This window comes from Syngnathoides biaculeatus, chromosome 6, assembly GCF_019802595.1.
Source record: "Syngnathoides biaculeatus isolate LvHL_M chromosome 6, ASM1980259v1, whole genome shotgun sequence".
In the NCBI taxonomy this organism is placed as follows: domain Eukaryota; kingdom Metazoa; phylum Chordata; class Actinopteri; order Syngnathiformes; family Syngnathidae; genus Syngnathoides; species Syngnathoides biaculeatus.
This window is the reverse complement of record NC_084645.1, coordinates 30,530,177-30,549,773: the sequence shown is the minus strand read 5'-3', so window position 1 is coordinate 30,549,773 and position 19,597 is coordinate 30,530,177. Positions and strand designations below refer to the sequence as shown.

At 42.7% G+C, this 19,597-nt stretch overlaps 1 long non-coding RNA gene across 1 annotated transcript in view; it reads left to right on the top strand.

Annotated features, from left to right (window-relative positions):
* LOC133502431 (uncharacterized) overlaps positions 1-6,819 on the top strand; it is a 37,951-nt gene extending 31,132 nt beyond the window's left edge. Inside the window, exon 5 of the long non-coding RNA XR_009795482.1 lies at positions 6,437-6,819. This is a non-coding gene — a long non-coding RNA (uncharacterized LOC133502431). The remainder of the gene's footprint in view (positions 1-6,436) is intronic.
* The last annotated feature ends 12,778 nt before the right edge of the window (positions 6,820-19,597 follow it).

The window sequence follows — 19,597 nt, the reverse complement described above, 5'->3', positions numbered from 1 at the left end:
CTGGGTTCAAAGGAAATAAGATGACAAAGAGACACATTCATGCTTAAACAGTATGCTTATTGCTGGGACATCTCAGTCAAAGAAAAGAAGGAATGGCAGTTTTTCTCTGACCTTTGGCTAAGTCTAAATGGCACCAAAGATTGTTTTATGCTTAATCTCATTCCCTCAGACCAGCGAGAGTAGCCTTGTTCTTTACAAACTCCTTTTGTGGTCATTTTTTCAAACTTGTGTTGAACATTGTATGCATTTTAAAACTCGTGAGAATCTCATTTCATTCCGATTACGAGAAAGATTCACCTGTCACGCAAAAGGCGGACAGACAAAAGGGCCAAAAGAGAGAAAAGAGGAGGATGTGGAGTGAGAGAGAGGAAATAAATTGAGAGAAAGGGAGGTCACAGCAACCGTGTGATGGTCGCTGACACCCGAGTTCAGCCAGCGGTCAAGGCGAACGCTTGAAGATGAAGCAGGCGCACAGGCCAGGCTCTGTGTACAGGTGCCCCCTCGCTGCCCTGCGAGCTTTCATCCGCCCCCCACCGTCCCGTCCCGCTCCCACGTCGGGGCCCGGCAGCCCCACCGGCTCTCCACCAATCAGGGCCCAAGGGGGTGGTTGGAAGTGGGGGGCAGCGCAGTGGGGACACATCAAAGCCTTCCCCCGGCGAGAGGCTCAGGGTCTGATGCTGGCACAACAGAGAAGAAAGCAGACACGGCCAGTTAAATAAAAAAAAAAAAAAAAAAAAAAACAGTCCAATTGGAATGGATGTCTGGTGGTGGGAGGGGGGGGGGGGGAATCCAGAACAAAACATTTCATTCTCTGTATAACCCAGCATTATGCACAACCCCAAAAAATACCCAGGGACATTTTTTTTTTCTCTGCCTTGAAACAACAGCCTCCCTTGAGTTTGCGACGTGCAAAGGGCGGGTAATTTAATTAAGAAAATCCAATCTTGCCGTTTGGGGTGCAGGCAAACAAAGTTAGATTTCAATGAGAATAATGTTGTCCTCAACAAAATTCATTTAAAAAAAAAAAACAATTGTTCTCAACGTCCACACTCAGTTTCACATTCTGGTTTTGTCATTGATGACTGAGGCAGCACAGCGGGCAAGTGGTTTGCACGTCTGAGTCACGGTTCTGAGGTTCAGGGTTGGAATACTCTTTGGGTCCTCCTCGTGCTAATGTAGGTACTCAGGTTCTACCGTGCCTCTCTTTCAAAGTCAGCTTGGATAACTCCATCTCAATCGCGATCCTGATGAGGATAAGTAGTATGGAAAATTAATGAATGGACAGTGCATCCGTCCCGGATGGAGGAGTAACTGAAGTTAAAACCAGAGAGTTGTCTGTGGGTGGGAAAAAAAAAAAAGAAGCCTGTTCAAACTTTATGAAGGCAAACCCTCAAGTGTGTGGTCAACGCAAGTAATTCATCACCAAATTAATTATGAGGAGAAAGCAAGAGTACTCAAGGAAAATCCACACAACCACAAAATGGATGTGCAAATTCCATACAGGAAACCCTGACATGAGACTGCATCCCAAAATTTCACAGCTATGTATTCTATAAAATTTCCATCCAAAACAAAGCTATTTTCTTTTTAATTAAAAAACAAGCAAGTCACTTTTTTGACATTATTATTTGGTGGTGTGCCATGCGATTTGACGTTTGCAAAACAGACCTCCAAATATTTTTTTCTGGCCCAAATCAAGTCACAATTTCCTACTACCAATGTACACATGAACAACAGCTCTGAACGGATTTAATTCCATCTTCCGCCTCCGCTGTTATTAAAAATTCGCCTGTTCCATGTCGATCAAACCGAAGGCTCTCTGTTGCGGTGCGGCCCTTCATGTTTGCTCCAGACGCTAAATGACTTTCTTTGTGAGAAGCCCCCTCAGCGCGCCAGGAGAGTTTTTCCAAATGAGACGTGGCTAGTGCAACGCTGCCGGCTGAGTAACGGTCTCATAATACGGATGTCAAGTCCCCAAGTGAGTGCGCCGCACAATCCTGCCGAGCTTTTTGCATATACTAAGAAGGATAATAGGCTCCTGTGGGAGAAGCCACTCGGGGGCCCAAAAAAGTGAGCGTGACTGTAAAACGTGTTGTGAAGGGGATGCACGCTACACGGAAAAGTGTAGAGGAAGCCCCAATGAACAAACACCACTTTGAACAATACATTGGCTGACGAAAAACAGGCCTCGTGTATGGAATAATAACAGTTTAAAGGTTTGACACGCACCTTCCCTCAGGCATTGCTGGTAATTTCAGCAAAATGTCAGTCAAAGCGTGACGAGGGGAGGGATGAAAAGGAGAAGAAAGTGTTGCCGAAAAATGTTGTTTGATTCGCTAAATGCTTTCTTTGCTCATCCTTTCCCTCCCGATGGGCGCCAAAAGATGAAGCGTAACATTAAGATCAATACTGATGCAAAAGCAGACAGCTGCAAGCGAAACAACACCGTGCGCGCCATGGGCTCATCAGTGTTGCGTTGCTTACAAATGCAAAGACAGGGATACACTTAAACCATTTTTAAAAAAAATCACCCGTGATGAAAAGTCAACGGATCTTTTAGATTAGTGAGGCCAATTCCTATTTTAGTTTTTGCATAGACAACTGGGTGGCACAGTGTAGCAGCTGTGGTTCAAAGCAGCTGGGATTCAAATGGAGTTTGCATGTTCTCCCCGTGCTTACGTGGGTTTTCTCTGGGCACTCCAGTTTCCTCCCGCATTCTAAAAACACACTTTCATTGGAGACTTTAAATTACCCCTATGTGCCCTGCGATTGGCTGCCAAGCATTTCAGGGTGTACCCCGCCTTCTGCCCGATGATAGCTGGGATAGGCTCCAGCACTCCCGCAACCCTTGTGAGGATAAGCGGCTAAGAAAATGGATGAATGGATTAAAAGAACTGGGTGGTTCAACTTTTGCTGTCATGTACAATAGTACCTTGACTTACTGGTTAAATATGTTCCTTGAACAAGCTCATAACTCAATTTAATTATCAAATACGGTTATCACAGTGATTTGAATTTAATGGTTTTTGAATGGCATTTTATCAAAAGAAAAACCAGGAACGTATTATGTAAAAAAAATAATAAAAGAAGTTAGCAATCCATCAATTTTTACTTATAGAGGAATTCATGATCGAGATTTAGTTTGGATTTCTTCTCAAAGCAACATTTCCAAGTGCATTTGTCAGGAGCGCCAAGTGTCAATTGACTACCTCAGGCTGGTCGTCGGTGGGGGAGGTGTGGCCGCACCCCACAGAATGGCCCCCCCTGGACAGATGCCCATTTCGCCCAAATCAGAAACCGCTGCCGTCAAAACGCCACTGTACGCACACTTAAGACATTTTCGAGTCTTCGATAAAGCATCTTTTTGGAATGGGGCAGGGGACCAGGGTCCCCAAAGAAAACCCCTGGAAACATGGGGAGAAAACAGAAAGGCCAGACCCGAGATTCAAATCCAGAGGCTCAGCACTGCGAGGCATGTAGTAACCAGTGACTCACAGTGCTGCCCACAAGCATTATTTTCGATGTCAAATCCTGCAAATGAGGACATAGCACCCTTGGCAAGATGAAGCCAACACCCCCATCACGCTCCGCCCTTGTAGAGAACCATGCCCACCTATTGACAGCTGACAGCGCCCTCTCGTTGGAGGACGTGCATGTGTGAAGGCATCACATCTTATTGATGGAAATATCGAGAGGCCCCAGACAGGCGCTTGCTGACCTTTCTATCACGGTGTCGCCAGGGAAACTCTCGCCGCCGGGCACTATTTAAGGGCCAATATAGACATGGCATATCAGCATAATGAAAACTTATTGATACGTCGTGCTGCCATGATGATGAATTGATTGGATTGCGCCGAGCTATTATTTGTATCATTCGGCAGGTTTGACACGTCAATGCCCCAGAAGGGGGGGAGGATGTTTAATTTGACCCTTGTCACTCACCTTCATGACGGAAGAAAGAAGTAACATCCAGCCATCCATTTTCTGTCATAGATGAGATCAAGTCTACCCCAACTGAGTTTGCTACACCCTGGATCCGTCACCAGCCAATCACAGGGCACATATAAACAACCAAATATTCACTCTCACATTCCCAAATACGGACAATTTTGAGTCAACCTCCTTGTTTTGGAATGCTGGGGAAACCCGAATTCGTCTTCTTTTCCTTTCGGCTTGTCCCGTTAGGGGTCGCCACAGCGTGTCATCTTTTTCCATCTAAGCCTATCTCGTGCGTCTTCTTCCCTAACACGCACTGTCCTCACTGTCCTAGCAAGCAATAATGAAACCTCCTTTGTCTGTCTGAGCTTTATCCCCACTCAGCAGGAAAAAAGCACAAATGCACATGCTAGGATGTTTCAGTGGAGCCGGTCAAAAATGCTTTAGTACTGCTTAGAACTTTAATATAGTCTTATATTTAGAGGCATTTTATTCTTCTTTTTCTTTCATCTTGTCTCATTAGGGGTTGCCACAGTGTGTCATCTTTTTCCATCTAAGCCTATCTCGTGGATCTTCCTCTCGAACATCCAGTCTTCATGTCCTCCCTTGCAACATCCATCAACCTTTTCTTTGGTCTTCCTCTCGTTCTTTTGCCTGGCAGCTCCATCCTCAGCAGCCTTCTACCAATATACTCACTCTCTCGTCTCTGGACATGTCCAAACCATGTAAATCTGCTCTCTCTAACCTTGTCTCCAAAACATCCGACTTTGGCTGTTCTTGTAATGAGCTCATTTCTAATCCTATCCAATCTGCTAACACCAAGTGAGAATCGCAGCATCTTCATTTGTGCTACTTCCAGTTCTGCTTCCTGTTGTTTCTTCAGTGCCACCGTCTCAAATCTGCACATGGTGGCCGGCCTCACCGTTTTAACATAGAACACCAGACACCTTCCGCCAATTGTTCCACCCCGCTTGGACCAGTTTCTTCACTTCCTTACCACACTCACCATTGCTCTGGATTGTTGACCCTAAATATTTGAAGTCGTCCACCCTTATCTCTTCTTCCTGTAGCCTCACCCCTCCTCTTCCACCCCTCACATTCATGCACATATATTGTGTTTTACTTCAGCTAATCTTCATTCCTCTCCTTTCCAGTGAGTGCCTCCATCTTTCTAATTGTTCTTCCGCCTGCTCCCTGCTTTCACTGCAGATCACAATATCATCTGCGAACATCATAGTCGAAGGGGATTCTAGTCTAACCTCGTCTGTCAGCCTGTCCATTACCACCGCAAACAGGAAGGGGCTCAGCGCAGATCCCTGATGCAGTGCCACCAACTCCTTAAATTCTTCTGACACATCAACAGCACACCTCACCGCTGTTCTGCTGTTCTCATGCATGTCCTGTACTATTCTCACATATTTGTCTGCCACACCAGACTTGTGCATGCAGTACCACAGTTCTTGGGACTCTTGGGACTCCGTCATAGGCTTTCTCTAGATCTACAAAGACAGAATGTAGCTCCTTCTGACCTTCTCTGTACTTTTCCACGAGCATTTTCAAGGCAAATAATGCATATGTGGTACTCTTTCTAAGCATGAAACCATACTGTTGCTCTGTCCTGAGTCTAGCCTCCACTACTCTTTCCTATAACCCAAAGTAACTGGTGAAAATGCAGGCATGCTTTGGCAGAATATGTAAACTCTACACACACTGGGGGGTGGGGGGGGGGGGAACCCAGTCTTACTTGACTCTTGATTCTTTCTTGTCAAAGTAAATTACAATAAAAATAATCTTTTTTGGGGGGGCATTTTCAGTTGTTTCAACCACATTTTTCTTACCTGTGGAGTAAAAATGAGCTGGAAACAAGCAAATGTTGTCTAAAATCGATTCCATTTTGCCGGGAATGACTCTTATTATAAGTGTATAATCAGATTTGTTTTGAGATGTTTGACTAGAAAGATTTGGAGTTTTTGCAGCACAGGAAGGCACAGACTGAATTTCGAACCCTGAACCTCAGAATTGTAAAGCAGACATGCTAACCACGACCCCGCCAGGCTGCACAGAAGTAACAATATATACTTTTTTTAAAGTCTGGCAGTAGTGACAAATCTGGATTTATCAGCAAACAATAAAAGCGAGCTGCTCAGCAGGATGGGAAACACGCCCAACACATGTTCCATGGTGCGTGCAATTTCATGTAAAGGCCCAGCTGACATCCTGGCAGCATCCTCCTTTCTGTTTTCGCTCGCCACTCTCTGTTCCCCTGCCAGCTTCTCCCGTGTGTGGTCTTGGCACGTTACCCCGGGCGTCTCAGATTACTTCAGATTTCTGCCTCTTCCACCCGTTCCTTTATATAGCGAGAGAGAGAGTCGCGGACAACATGGACGACACGGCCAAGACGCAATGTAAAAGTCAGAGAAACTGCAAAGTTGTGCTGAGCGTGGTGTTTTGTTTTTTTTTTTCTTCTTTCCCCGACGACCTTCCCGCCGTTCCTGTGAAGAGGCGGCCCCTGATCCCGGTCTGCTGCCCGCGGCCAACCTCATCAGATCCACAGCGACTACCTATCCATCTTCTCTCATTGTGCACAGAGGTGACAGCTGGCAGTCGGCTCTTTGCAAAAGGCCTTTCAAAAAAATACAGGGCCTCCATCCTAGGCTACATTAAAGTAATTAGCTGCCAAGCTAGTAGAAAGCAGCCCCCTACCAAGTGCCAGCAAGACTGCGGATTGAAGTCGGCATCCTGTTTGACACATCTGGGCAAGGGAGAGTAATGAAAACAGCTGCTTCTGCCCATATGGCATCGAAAGTCTGGCAGAGCGGTGGTGTGCCGTGCCAACCTTAGGCAAATTATCCATCATTAATCCCAGGATCTGACCAGCATACGAGTCACAGCTAATCAAAACATCTGTGGGCGGTGGGAGAAGTACGGAGGGAGGAGGGGGGCCTCACTTGGATGTATTTTGGGAAAACACAGAGAGCTGGTGAGGTTACGGGGTTAGTGGACAAATTAATGTGTAATGGGATAAAGATGTTAAATATTTACCCGCAATAGTGCTAAATCACAGAGAAAAACAAATGTTTTCAGGAGATAGTTTGAAAGCAGATTGGTGGGTCTCTGGAGTGCCTACCTACCATACAAGTGTGAAATCCCACACCCAATTAAATGCTTTTGAGATGGCCAATTCCCACAATATAACTGAAAGCGAGCCCTTCATAATTTTGCCAAATTTCGATGTAACATTTCGGTTTATTACATATTAAAGCCAAGTTTCTTGTCTGCTAAGATGAACGAAGATCCCCTATTTTCAAACGGCAGTCGGACTAAAGGATTAAAGTTTGAGTGCCAAAGATGAAAGTTTTGCAGATCTGCATTTGGGTTTGTTGGATGCACAGGTTAATCTAAAAAGTAGCCCTTACTTTATTTCGTCGTCCAAGTTATCAAGGTTTTGGAAGAGAGGGGTATTTGTGTTTGGCGACATGTCTACTGCATGTACAGTGCCTCATACACAGATCGGCACACTAATTAGCAAGTGCTTTTTGGTGGCTTGGGAATGAAGTGCTGCTTCCACAGGTCAAAAACAAAATCCATGTTTTTACTGTCTCAATAGGCAGTCGATTCAAAGTGCCCTTTTTTTGGGACTTGGCCAACCTCGAGCCTCCCCTGGTCTACATAATAAAAAAAAAAAAGTCAACATGGATTTTGGATTCACTTGTATTTGAATTTGGAGTTGATCAAGTCCCTGCAATCTACTGACAGTCATATTAGGACCACACCTGTTATAATGAACTGTGACTGGATTAAGATCCTGCTTTATGCGAATGTAAAGTCATTCCTCGGCTATTTTGTTTGGCTGTCAAATACTTTTCTGCACAAGCCTGGAAGTGATATGTGTCCTTTTATGGTGTTCAAAATGCCCCATCAAATTCTCTTGGAAAATCAGTGACATTAAAATGTCCTTTGATGCACCTTCTCCAAGCAGGGAGCACAATGGCGATTCTGTCGCTTCTTGCTTTTCCGGCAGGTGGATCAATAGCTCTTAAATGCTAAAGTGGGACAATTAAAAATAAATAGGAGCGTTCTCTGGTCTAAATCAGATTATACATTGCCAGCCCAAGCAGGGTCCTCAAAAGCACAGTATGGCTCCTCGGTGACTCATTTCCACGGCACCCTGGTCTGGCACTGATGCATATGGAAGTGAGGATGAATAGAAAACGCAGCTTGTTCTTTTTAGTCTGCTGCCAGACACTGCCAGTCGCTCAATAGCATGAGATCAGAGAAAAACTACTCCCACTTTATCGGGGTTCACATACCACGGCACTGCTACATTACAGTTTTTTTTTTTTTTTTTTTTTTGTGTGTGGAATGTATCTTGTCTTCAATTGCTTAAATCCCTTCTCTAACATGGAAATTTCCAGTTTACAACAAATATGTTTTTGAGATATTGTACTTACTGCAATGCCCTTGTATGTGGGAAAGGAGAGCCTCAATCACTCATGCACTTTTCAACTCTTTATTAAATCCATCTGTCCAATTATCCATCAATTTTCTTCGCCACTTATTCTCACGACGGTCTCAGTAATGGTGGTGCCTATCCCAGCTGTCAACGGGCAGGAGGCGGGCTACACCTTGAACTGGTTGCCAGCCAATCGCAGGGCACATTAGAGACAAACAGACAAACTCACAATCACACCTAGGGCCAATTTAGAGTGTCCAATTAATGTTGCATTTTTTTGGGATGTGGAAGGAAACCGAGTGCCCTGAGAAAACCCACACAGGCACAGGAAGAACATGTAAACTCCACACGGGCAGATCCAGGATTGAACCTGGGACCTCAGAATTGTGACCCACTGTGCCACCTCTTTATTAAATAATGGGAGAAAAGTAAAACCCAATCGCACATGATCAGCTGTTGGTCACAGCTCACACACAGACACTCACATGTAGACTTGCTATAGCCAGTCAAACTGCTTCCAACTTTTATTACAATATAACAATGTACAGGGCTTTTCTGTATGTTTTATGTTTGCAAGTTTTGCATGTGCTGGAGTACATTGACAGTAGCTTGTGTAGTGTTTTAATACATTTAAATGTGTATAAGGCATGTGGGGGTGTAGGCCTAAAATGTATATAGCTGGAATTTAGTGTACTTGAATTTCAAAGGAGGGTTATTATAAACTGGAATAAAGTACGACAAGGAAAGTAATCAAATGGCGATATAATGACATGACTGGGGTCTACTGTATGTAAGCTTTTGAGCAGCTCCCCCGTGGCCATTTGGGTAATGTCAGCTCATTCGGTAATACACCAGTAAGTAGACGCAGAGCATGATGGGAACACTCGCTCGGTGACAGACATGACCGAGCCCAATGCAATTAGCCGGTGACAGCAGGTGCCGCCTAACCCGCTGGCATTAACGCGTCTCGGGTATCCTTGTGTAATGGCCGCAAAGTGATCCTAACTTTCAATTAACACGTCCCCTGCCTCTGCTGGCCCTGTCCCGCTAGCCGCTCGTTTCCACATCCTCGCCATTAGCTGCGTGGGAGCGGTAACACCTTTCACCAACAAATGTACATCCGTATTTTTTTTTTTTTTCATTCAGATGCACAAAAAGCTAGCGGTGGCAAAAGTGCTTTACACTAACTTAATACAATACCTGTATAAAAAAAAAAAAAAGAATATTCTAGAGAAAGCAAAAGTATTCATTTGACTCCTTTACTGAAAGGGGAGTTGACAATTATTGCAAAAAAAAAAAAAAAGGTCAGTATGACCTGATACGATATTAGTACATTAGTAAATTGAGCTTTGAAAACGTATGAATCCAAAATCAACCTTCTCTGTCCCCAGTCTGTTGGTCTAATTTGATTTTGCACCTGAGAAACAACCAACCAACCAACCAACCAGAGACAGAAGGTTAAGTTACAAGCTGTCAATTATTGCCCATCCACTCACCAGCACGCGGTCATAGCTTAGTGCTGACCTATTACAACAAGCTTCAGGAGCCTTGCTGAAACTATGGTGGAATATTACCTGGGGGATAAATCAATTCCGCCCCTTGTGCAAACAACTGGGCATGAATTAGCAACATTTCTGCTCGACGGGTATGGTTTTCACATCTGGATTTTTAATTGATTGTCGATTCCCTCCAAAAATAAAACTTCAAACCAATATTCTTTTTTATAGTAACATTCCCTAACTAATTCATGCTACATAACCATCTGGGTTTAACTGTTCATGTTCAAATGTAGGGAGTAAAAGTAAAAATGGAAAATCTACTGAAGTAGGGTAAGGAAATATTTGTATTTCATTACGTCCCGCCACTGCAAACAGCAGCCGTCATAGATTTGTAGCATGAGATCTATCTTTGTCCAGTGTTAAGGGGAAGTACTGATGTACCTCTCTGCACTAAATCAGGATAAATGACTACACCCTCCAGGAGGAAGCCAAGAGCACACAGTGTCAACACCTTCTCTTCGCCAGAAGGAAAAGGTTCATCTTCATTCAATAGAGCACTATCCATCACCCCCAGAGTCACATCTGTGTCACGGAGCCTACGGGGAGGGGAATCATGGCGCAAATAATTGCCCGCGTAAAGACTGGAACAAAAGTCTTTAACTTCCTGTCGGAGCAGAATGAAGAAGTGGTCAGCGCTGTCTGTCTGCTGACCTTCTGTGGTTCAGTCACCAGGAGTCAGAGAGTACTTGAGAATACAAGAGGGCCTCATGCTGCAATCAGCAAGCCCATGTAGCTTCAGTGGGAATGATGATGTCGAAAAATGTGTACATTTTACAACTTGAGACTGCGGAAAACCCCACTGCCCTCCACGAATCGGTCGTGCAGAGGAGATCTGCCATCTGCGTTTACCCGGGCAACACAGTAAGGTAGCAATTAACATGGCTGTCTCACAAGTGAGGCCTTCTACGTTCAAATCTCAGATCAGGCCTGGCTGTGTGGAGTTTGCATGTCCTCTCTGTGGGTTTCTTCGGGTGGTCCAGCTTCCGCTGATGTTCTAAAACAATTTTATGTTGCCTATAAGTGAAATTGTGAATTTTTGTTTGTCTACGTGGACTGTAAGTCCTCTGCAATTGGCTGGCAACCAGTCCAGGATGTACCACACCTCTCTTCAAAAGTTAGCTGTTACCCTGTTTCTATACTTTCTAAAGAATATCTCTGCTATGATTGAAGGAGGAGGAGTCTTGTCGAGGATGGAATGTATAAACATTCATTTCCTTTTTTGCTTGTGCTCCTTTGGGTCATAAGTGAACTGGATTCTCTCCCAGCTGGATTTATTGTGACACATTAGGTACACCCAGACTAGTCACCAGTCAATCGCAGGGGTATGGTAACCATCCACTCATTATTATTCTATAGCATTTGTGATTTTTCGGGTTACGGGTGAGCTGGAGCTGGTGACTGGATTGGCTGCCAGTCAATCATAGAGCTCATACCAACAAAGAACCTTTACACTTAGGGACGCTTTCCCAATGGGAGCAAATTAGGGTTCAGCATCCTGCTCAGGGAAACTGGCAGCAAACCGGGATTCAAACCGGGATTCAAACAAGCTAGCATTCGGGCATTGGAATGTAGGAGGAAGCCAGAATACCCGGACAACATGAAGGCTCCAGATTGCCCAGAACTCAGTTTCGAACCCTGAAACTGAACTGTGAGCAAGACTTGTGAGAATTAAAAAATCCAATGTCTCCAACTAAAAAGATATTTTATCTTCAAACTAAATACCATAAATTGTTTATAGTATAATAAGACAACGTAATTTTCTGATAGCATTGTATCTTAGTTGCATTTGAAGCACAAGGGAAATAAATATCTAATAGATACTGTGAGGTGGGTAGTCATTGCATACAGTATGAGCATGCCATACATCCACATATGGTTTGGCTTGCTCAAGGGAAGTAAGTTCACAAGTCTCCAGCAATCCCCCAAGCTAATTCCTTCCCACGTCACCCCAATTGCAATTACTACATCGAGTGGCCATTTTGCCTGAAATGTTGAATACTAGTTGCGGTTTATTTAGACCGTAGGGCCAATGGGAGTCTATAACATCCCGAGGGGTCCTGATAAGAGTGACATGTCCCCGTGAGTATGAACAAAACACAGCTGTAGTGAAACTTGCGTGCAATTTGCTCCGTGCACAATTCTAAATGCATCTATTCTGTTTTTTAAACGGCTACATCTGTCAGAGCGAAGTCTTTCATTACCACCACTCATTACCGGCACATCGCTGCGCTCCCCAAGGACGCACCTTTTTACGCATTCACCTGCTGAAATCTACTTTCATGTTTTTGAATTTGATGAGCGCCACCTCCAAACAAATTTGTCTGAAGCAATTAAATAGTATCACCTCACAAGTCCCTTCTAAATAGTGTGCTTTACATCTGCTTTTTGGCTCACCGACTGCAAAGGACGCGTGCCGGTGGCGCGTTTCAACCTTGCTTGAAACTGCTCATCAGTCGTGAATTGATTCAACATAATTGCTCGTGTTTCACTTGCATATGGATTATTGTTTTGATGAGTATTCATCTCTCCATTATCTGTTCGCGACAATAATCCTAACGTGGGGATTCCCAGAGCATAAAACAAAATTGGAAATACCACGCTGTTAGCTACACAAAAATGTCATTTACTCTCATTTTCCATGTACCTGTTTGCATTTTTTTTTTCAAATTTCATATAGTCACTAAACAGAATACCGTTATTAACCTTACTCACAATACAAACAAAATGAAAGTACAATACATAAAAAGTAGATAAAACTCACATAAGAAATCCTGCTGCGGGGACCAAGAAAATAAAAAAAAAACTAATTATACAATAACAATTTAATTCCCAACACTATTTTACAAAGTGTTGCCGGATATGCTAGGAAGTGCAGCTTCAATGTTGTTCCTAGGGTCATTTTTATATCGTCATAGCTAATTACATGTTCTATTGTTAACATCAGTTGTCTTTCGTCATCATGTAATATTAGTCGTATGTGTGTTTGGGTTACTTGCTGTACATCATTTTGCTGTACTCTGAGTTAAATTTTGTCTTCTGTTTAGGAGGAACCCTGCTCCTTTCTCTATGTGATATAACTAGCATAGGTAGCTCGCGGGATGATTGTGCAGTCCAAATCCAAGCAAGACCTAAATCTGTCGTTCATCAATGCCATTAATAATGTCTTCAAACGCGGGTTAAGACACACACATGTTGGAGTTCTTGTTACCTCTCATTTGCAGGAGAAGTAGTTCAACATTACAGTCCATCATGATGTGATTGAAGTTTTTGCAACAAGTTTTTTTTTTAAACCCCCCCACCCTTCCATGCTCTAAGCAAACTTCCTGTTTTTGCTTTTTTTCATTTTTTATTTATACAATTTACTCAGCTCATCGCAACTTTATCTATGAGGTGCTTCAACGACAACCAATTTTATGTAATATTTTTAGTTGGCTTACTGCACTCAAAATGGAGCAAATGAATGACACAATTTCAAATATTAAAAGGTGGACTTATCTCCTGTGCTGACCCTGGAGATGATTTAAAAAGTAGACACACCCTCTTCTGGCTGTAGAAAGACTCCATTCTTAGAAAAACATTTAAAAAAAAAAGTTGTACTGAGAATATAACGTATAAAGATTTTCAATTTTGACATTTGATGGGTTAAAAAGTGAAAATTGAATGAGTATATCATGAACGGATTTTCTGAAAGGGGACTAAGTCCATAGGTGTGAATATTACTTTTTTTTATATATATATATACCTGTATATAAGTACTGTACCCGGTGATTTGCTGATAACTGGTGGTAATCAGGTTTTGCTCAAAGTTAGCTGGGATAGGCTTCAGGAAGATGAATGGATGTTTGCTCCAGTATGGTCACGACTCGGTATTGACGCTTGAGGAGCGATTTACTCTACGTGCAATTAGCCCGTCTGTGTATTGGGTGTGGGATATAAGTATTGAATCAAAATTCAGCACTTGGATTTGCAGTTTGAATTCAGCCTCATTTCATGTATCTGTGACAGACGCAGTGCACCAGACACACTGCCACGCTCATTAAATGTGGGTCAACATAATACCAGTTGAAACCCAAAGTGTCGAGAAAGGTCTTGACATCTGCAAGTGGACAGAAACATGAGCCTTTTTGGATCGTGAGCTTTTCACTCGTTGTCAAAAAAAAAAAGTCAAAAAATAGCAGCTGTTGCAGATGAAATCAGTTTGTTCCAGACCTCATTGAAAAGGTCAAAGTTGACTCAAATGACAATTGCGTGACACCAGGTCTGTGATTCAACATATGTCTGCACTTAACGTAATTCCATTTTGATGTGTGTGTGTTGGTTCCAGGATTTGACTTCATATTTACTTTTGCAAGTGTAAGTGGAGCGCCGCAAAGAGCCAAATGTCTTTGTTTCAAAAGGGGAGAACAAGTTGGGAACGACGCGGGTCGCGGGGGTGGACGCTCAGATGCTAGCAATTCACTCAAGCGTTTTCATCCTCATCTTGCCCTTGATTTTAAGGGCGAATAACCTTGTTTCCTTCTGAAAATATTTGCTTTAAGTGTTGTGGGTACAGCTATAGCTCCTGCCTAAGCACTTTTCTATGTCCTCTAATAAAAGGTCGAGGGCAAGTCATTGAATTTGACAGTGTTTTTACAGGTTTAGGGTGAAGGATTTTTATTTTAGGCCATTCCAGAGTGAGTTAGGTAATAATAGTCAAAATGGAAACTGCATTATCACATTATATTACCAACAATAATGTTCCAATACGGCAAACAATTTATGAATACACAGTATCAGCTATGTATCAATCTATCCATTTTCCATCGTCCTAGTCTTCATTGTGGATGTGGGTGAGCTGGAGCCTATACTATTTAACTTTTGGCCAAAGGTAGAGTACGCCCTGGATTAGTCGCCAATCAATGGCAGAGCACATATAAACACTCATTTATAATCGCATTAACATCTCTGGGCGCCCCAAATGTGCATTTTTGGTTTCGGCTGAAAGAGTTCTGTCACCGAAAAAACATGGCTGATAAAGGATATCATGATGATCAGGCAAAGCTGCGGCCAGCACACGGTTTACACTATGCATTCATTTTTTGCAACGATTATACGCAGTATTTTGTTTAAAAAAAAAATTAAAAACTGTGCACCACCCTAGCTTGCCGAGCCAAAGGTTTGCAACACGTCCGGTGTCAATGCAGCATAGGTCACTTCCATCACAGCAAATAAGCCACATGATGGAGAATCCATGCTAATTGCTAAGCTAACACATAATACAGTAAATGATTAGAGGATACAGTACACTTGTCACATAGATCTGGCTGAAACTGCGAAATAGCAGAGCGGAACTAACTTTGAGCAGCAAAATACCAGGCAAATTAATTAATTAATTGTCTGGCAATAATAATAATAATAATCCACAGCCACAGGACACAATCTGAAACCAAAAATGAATCAATTTTTCACTGCCTTCGTCAATTGAAAACAGAAGTTACATATTTATATTTCAAGATAACCTTTTAGTTCCATAATTGTCAAATTTGCATTGTTTCAATAGCAATAGTGGATACAGAAGATACAAAATGAACATGCAAGAAAACACAATTGTTTGAAAAATACATTGTGAAAAATTGAAACAAAAATGGTCTTGTTTGAATTTTAGTTTGGACTTTTGAGATCTGATTAATGTCTTAATAGACGTGCTTTCTTTTCTACGTTTGAAAAGAAAATCGCTAAAGGCTAATTTATCTAATTAAGACATATTTTTGACAATGGAACGTTGACACGTTATGTGCAGGCTGCAACAGCATCGGCCATTGCAAGTTTGCTTGCCCATAGTCAGCTGGTATAGGCCCCACCTCAACCCCGTCCCTGATGACGACGAGCACTTTCACGGGTTCTTAGATGACATAATTGATGATGTGTCTGACATTTCAATCTATCATATCCATCATTTAAATACAATCACCTCAATTCTTACCCATTTTCCTCCAATTCTGCACATTACCTTCTTGTTTATCTGACAAATTCCCATTCCTCCCTATCCTGGTGCCACACGACAATTGGGATGTGACTTTAGAACTTTTGGCCTCGATATAATCCGCCCCACTCTCATTCTTTAGTCTCGCCGCCGCACGTTCTCATTAGAGAAACGAGCGTTGACAACGGGCCTGTGGGAGTCTTGACATATGCACCAATCACCTCCAGCTGTCAGTCAATCGCACCTCGTCGAGAAAAGGGCCTGATGAAATAACCGCTGGCTGCTGACTCCTTCAATTTCACGGCACTCCTCATTGTCACCCTAAGTGGCTCTGGCTAGATTGAGATATTTGCAAACTGTCATTGCCCATGAATATCTTCGCCTCGCTCTGCGCTCACTCAGCTCTAATGCTGCAAGACTTGCGTTGCGACATCTCAAGTTAGCATTGTCTAAGAGTCATGAAACCACCGCTGTCACGCTCTTCCTGTATGTCTTTAATCCAGTCTATGAACTATCTTTTAAGAGAAAACTTCCCTCGGCTCAGTTCCACATCAAGATTAAAAGTTGTCATGTCACGTGTGGCCGTGCAGGTAAGACAACGTCTTTGAAGGTTTTTAGGATCCTATCTGGCAGCTCATTATTGCCCAGGCATCGATATCAGATATGAGATTCTGGTTCTTATCGCTTCTTCTATTTTGTCCAGATTACAATGTCACACAAGTTTAAATAAAACACTAGGCACGGCTAAATTAAATGATGATATAATTCCTTTAATGTCCTGTCGTCTTGCCGGGCCATTAGTTTTTGCCTCCACTCATACATTGACGAATGTGAAGGGCAAAGCTTGGATTGTATTACACTGCTTGGGCTTTATTACTTTATGACGTGACGCATTACATGGATAGACGTCTAGTTTGCAAATGTATCCCTAAAAAAACCTGCAAATTACTTATGTACGTACTGTTTAACCTCACTGAATAACGGCAATAATGAAGAGACGTAGACGTGGTCGCCTCATGAATCCAAACATTAAGTACACATAACATGAGGCTAATTGAATGTACAAAAGTCACATGTGTGAGCCCTTAAAACATATATTTTGCCAAAGATTTTTCCAAAGGTGTCATTAGCAACCCGAACGAGAATAATGAGTGGTTGAACAAAAAAAAACGGTAGAAGTAAGTCATAAAAAAAAGGTGCATTTGCAGCCAATAAATCGGGTGTTTTCAGGCACATAGCTCACAGTTACAGCAGGAAATGCAGACAGGCTGTTAGGCGGCGACACGAGGCGTTCATGTGTGTAATTGTTACCAATGCTGGCCCACTTTTAATAGGCATACGATCCACTGAGCACACAACAGCCTGCGCCAGATAATATCATAACCTCGTATTTACCGTGGAGGCGTTTAAGATTTCCTAGATAGCATTTGTAACACTATAGGGGCAAATTTGTTAATGCCATTAAAAGATGTTACCAGTAACTGAAGCTGAGAGAATACAATTTCCCCCACACCTCCCACATGAATGTGGCCTGTGGAAATAATTTATAATGTAACCGCTATAAAACATGTACAGGTTATCAGGTTCAGGACCTGTCGCGGTACCCAGGGGCTCCTGTTACACGCTGTGCACTGGCCTGCTGAAATGGATTTTCCACTGTCTGCATGTGAGAAATCAGCCATCTTACAGTAAAAAACGGAGGAAAATGCATCTAAAAACATTAAAGCTGAACACTTGGGAGTTCATAAAACATTGTGGGATCGTGTTTAACAATGTATTCATAGTAGGGTTTCTGCGGGTACTCCCAAAAAAATGCACGTTAGGTTGATTGGAAGACTCCAAGGTCTAGGAGCAAAGCTGTTCTAAACCAGCCCTTGTAAAGTATTGAAAAGACAAAGAAGACACAACTTTATTGGAAAGTTGATGACCAATATGATTTTTGCGGTATCAAAATTGACAATTAACAGAAGTCGGTTACAAGTCAGCCTTTAAGACCTCAACTGCGCTGACGTCACTGCAGCTATGCCACGGGTAGTTTTCCCTCATCCTCGAGCGCAACCCACAGGGGCAGTTTTGAAATGTGCTGCAGTTCTTCTCCAAGTCAGAGGTGTCACTGCAGCTGGTATTGGCTAAGATCCCACCGGGTGGAGTTTCCTCAAAATATTTTGGTCATTTCGTTTTTTTTTTAACATCTCCTTTTCATAACCAGGAACAAAACAGCAACAATGGTGACTATGCAACAGTGCGTCAATAAGTTCTGTTGGGTTTTCGGTCATATGTTTTATGTATGTAAATATACACATCTATTTTATATAGTTCACCTTTTTGATAAGACTGGTACCCTTTGCATAACTCACAAAAAGTCCCAATAGCAAGACACAAACCTCCAGATTTGTACTCACCTAATGATACAAGAATTTTGAGGTCTTGCATGACTTCCAACAAACTTTGGATGAAACGATGTCTTGAATTACTTAAGCCGGAATTTGAAACCTATGAAAATAAAAAAAATTGGCCCTCAAACGAACAAAATATTTTCCAAGTTCAATTTCTATTCCTCTACGATAAGTCATAAAACCTTGATCGGGCATTTTTTCTTTCATCCTGCAGACAGACAACCCCACAGATAAAAAAATTGCACTTCTGAGCATGTGCAAATGATCTTTTCAGTGCCGCAGTCAAGTAGAGGGGAAAGTACGACAAAAGAAACGTCTTAAAGTCTCATAAATTAATTGCTTATCTACAGTATCGCCCTGATGTTCACCATAATACCCATTTAGTCTGTTTTAAGGTGACACAAATCCAAGTGACAATGTAGCAAAGGAAAACAGGACATAATGGGCCTGTCGGGAGAGCGGAGAAATGGACAGTCATTGAAGCTGCCATAATGTTTAGTATCTCCTTTATTGTATTCACTGTGGTAATGCGATATGTCACACTGTTGCTAATACACTTCTGCGCGCTGTCATCGGGCTGTAATGCTTATCATGCCCGCGTTGATGATTTGCCCTCTTGTCAAGGCCAATTATGCTCGGATGTGTCATGGCGGCAGGTGGCCCGACTGCTATTACGGGAAGCGGAGGGATGACGTGAGGCTGCCACCAAGCGCCTGGCCTCTCCACCCAAGCACGGGTTAGCAAGTGCTACATTCAATCTCCTTTGCTGAAGGTCAATAGAAGGGCTTTTGCGTATTTCAAGGCTAAAGTATGCATGGAGTGTCCAATGACCACCTACGTACTCTTTTATATGACTGCTTAAACTTCGCTATTGTAAATGTCAGTGTTTGTATTGGCTCTTAAAGTACACAAGCGGGTATATATACATTACTCTATCGTATAGGAGCTCCTAGTGCATTTGGTCTGCATTCCCTATAAAGGTCCCACTTGAATCTGACCTTGGAACGCTCATAACATGACTGTAATGATATTTGACAGGAAAGAAATGTTTAACTTTATCCCATCTTAGATTACGGCCATGCTTGTCTGCATGTTTGCCCTTGGCTTTGATTTGTCAGTCACCTGAAAATGTCTACACACAGTACTTGGACTGCGGCGCAAGCAAAAAAAAAAAAAAAAAGAGCTCCTTCACCCTAAGGACAAGTCCTTTGCCAACAATTCCAAACATCCTGTACTGTATAGGACGCAAGCTGTCAAGTATACCTTGGTGCATCAAAGGTGTTTAAATGCC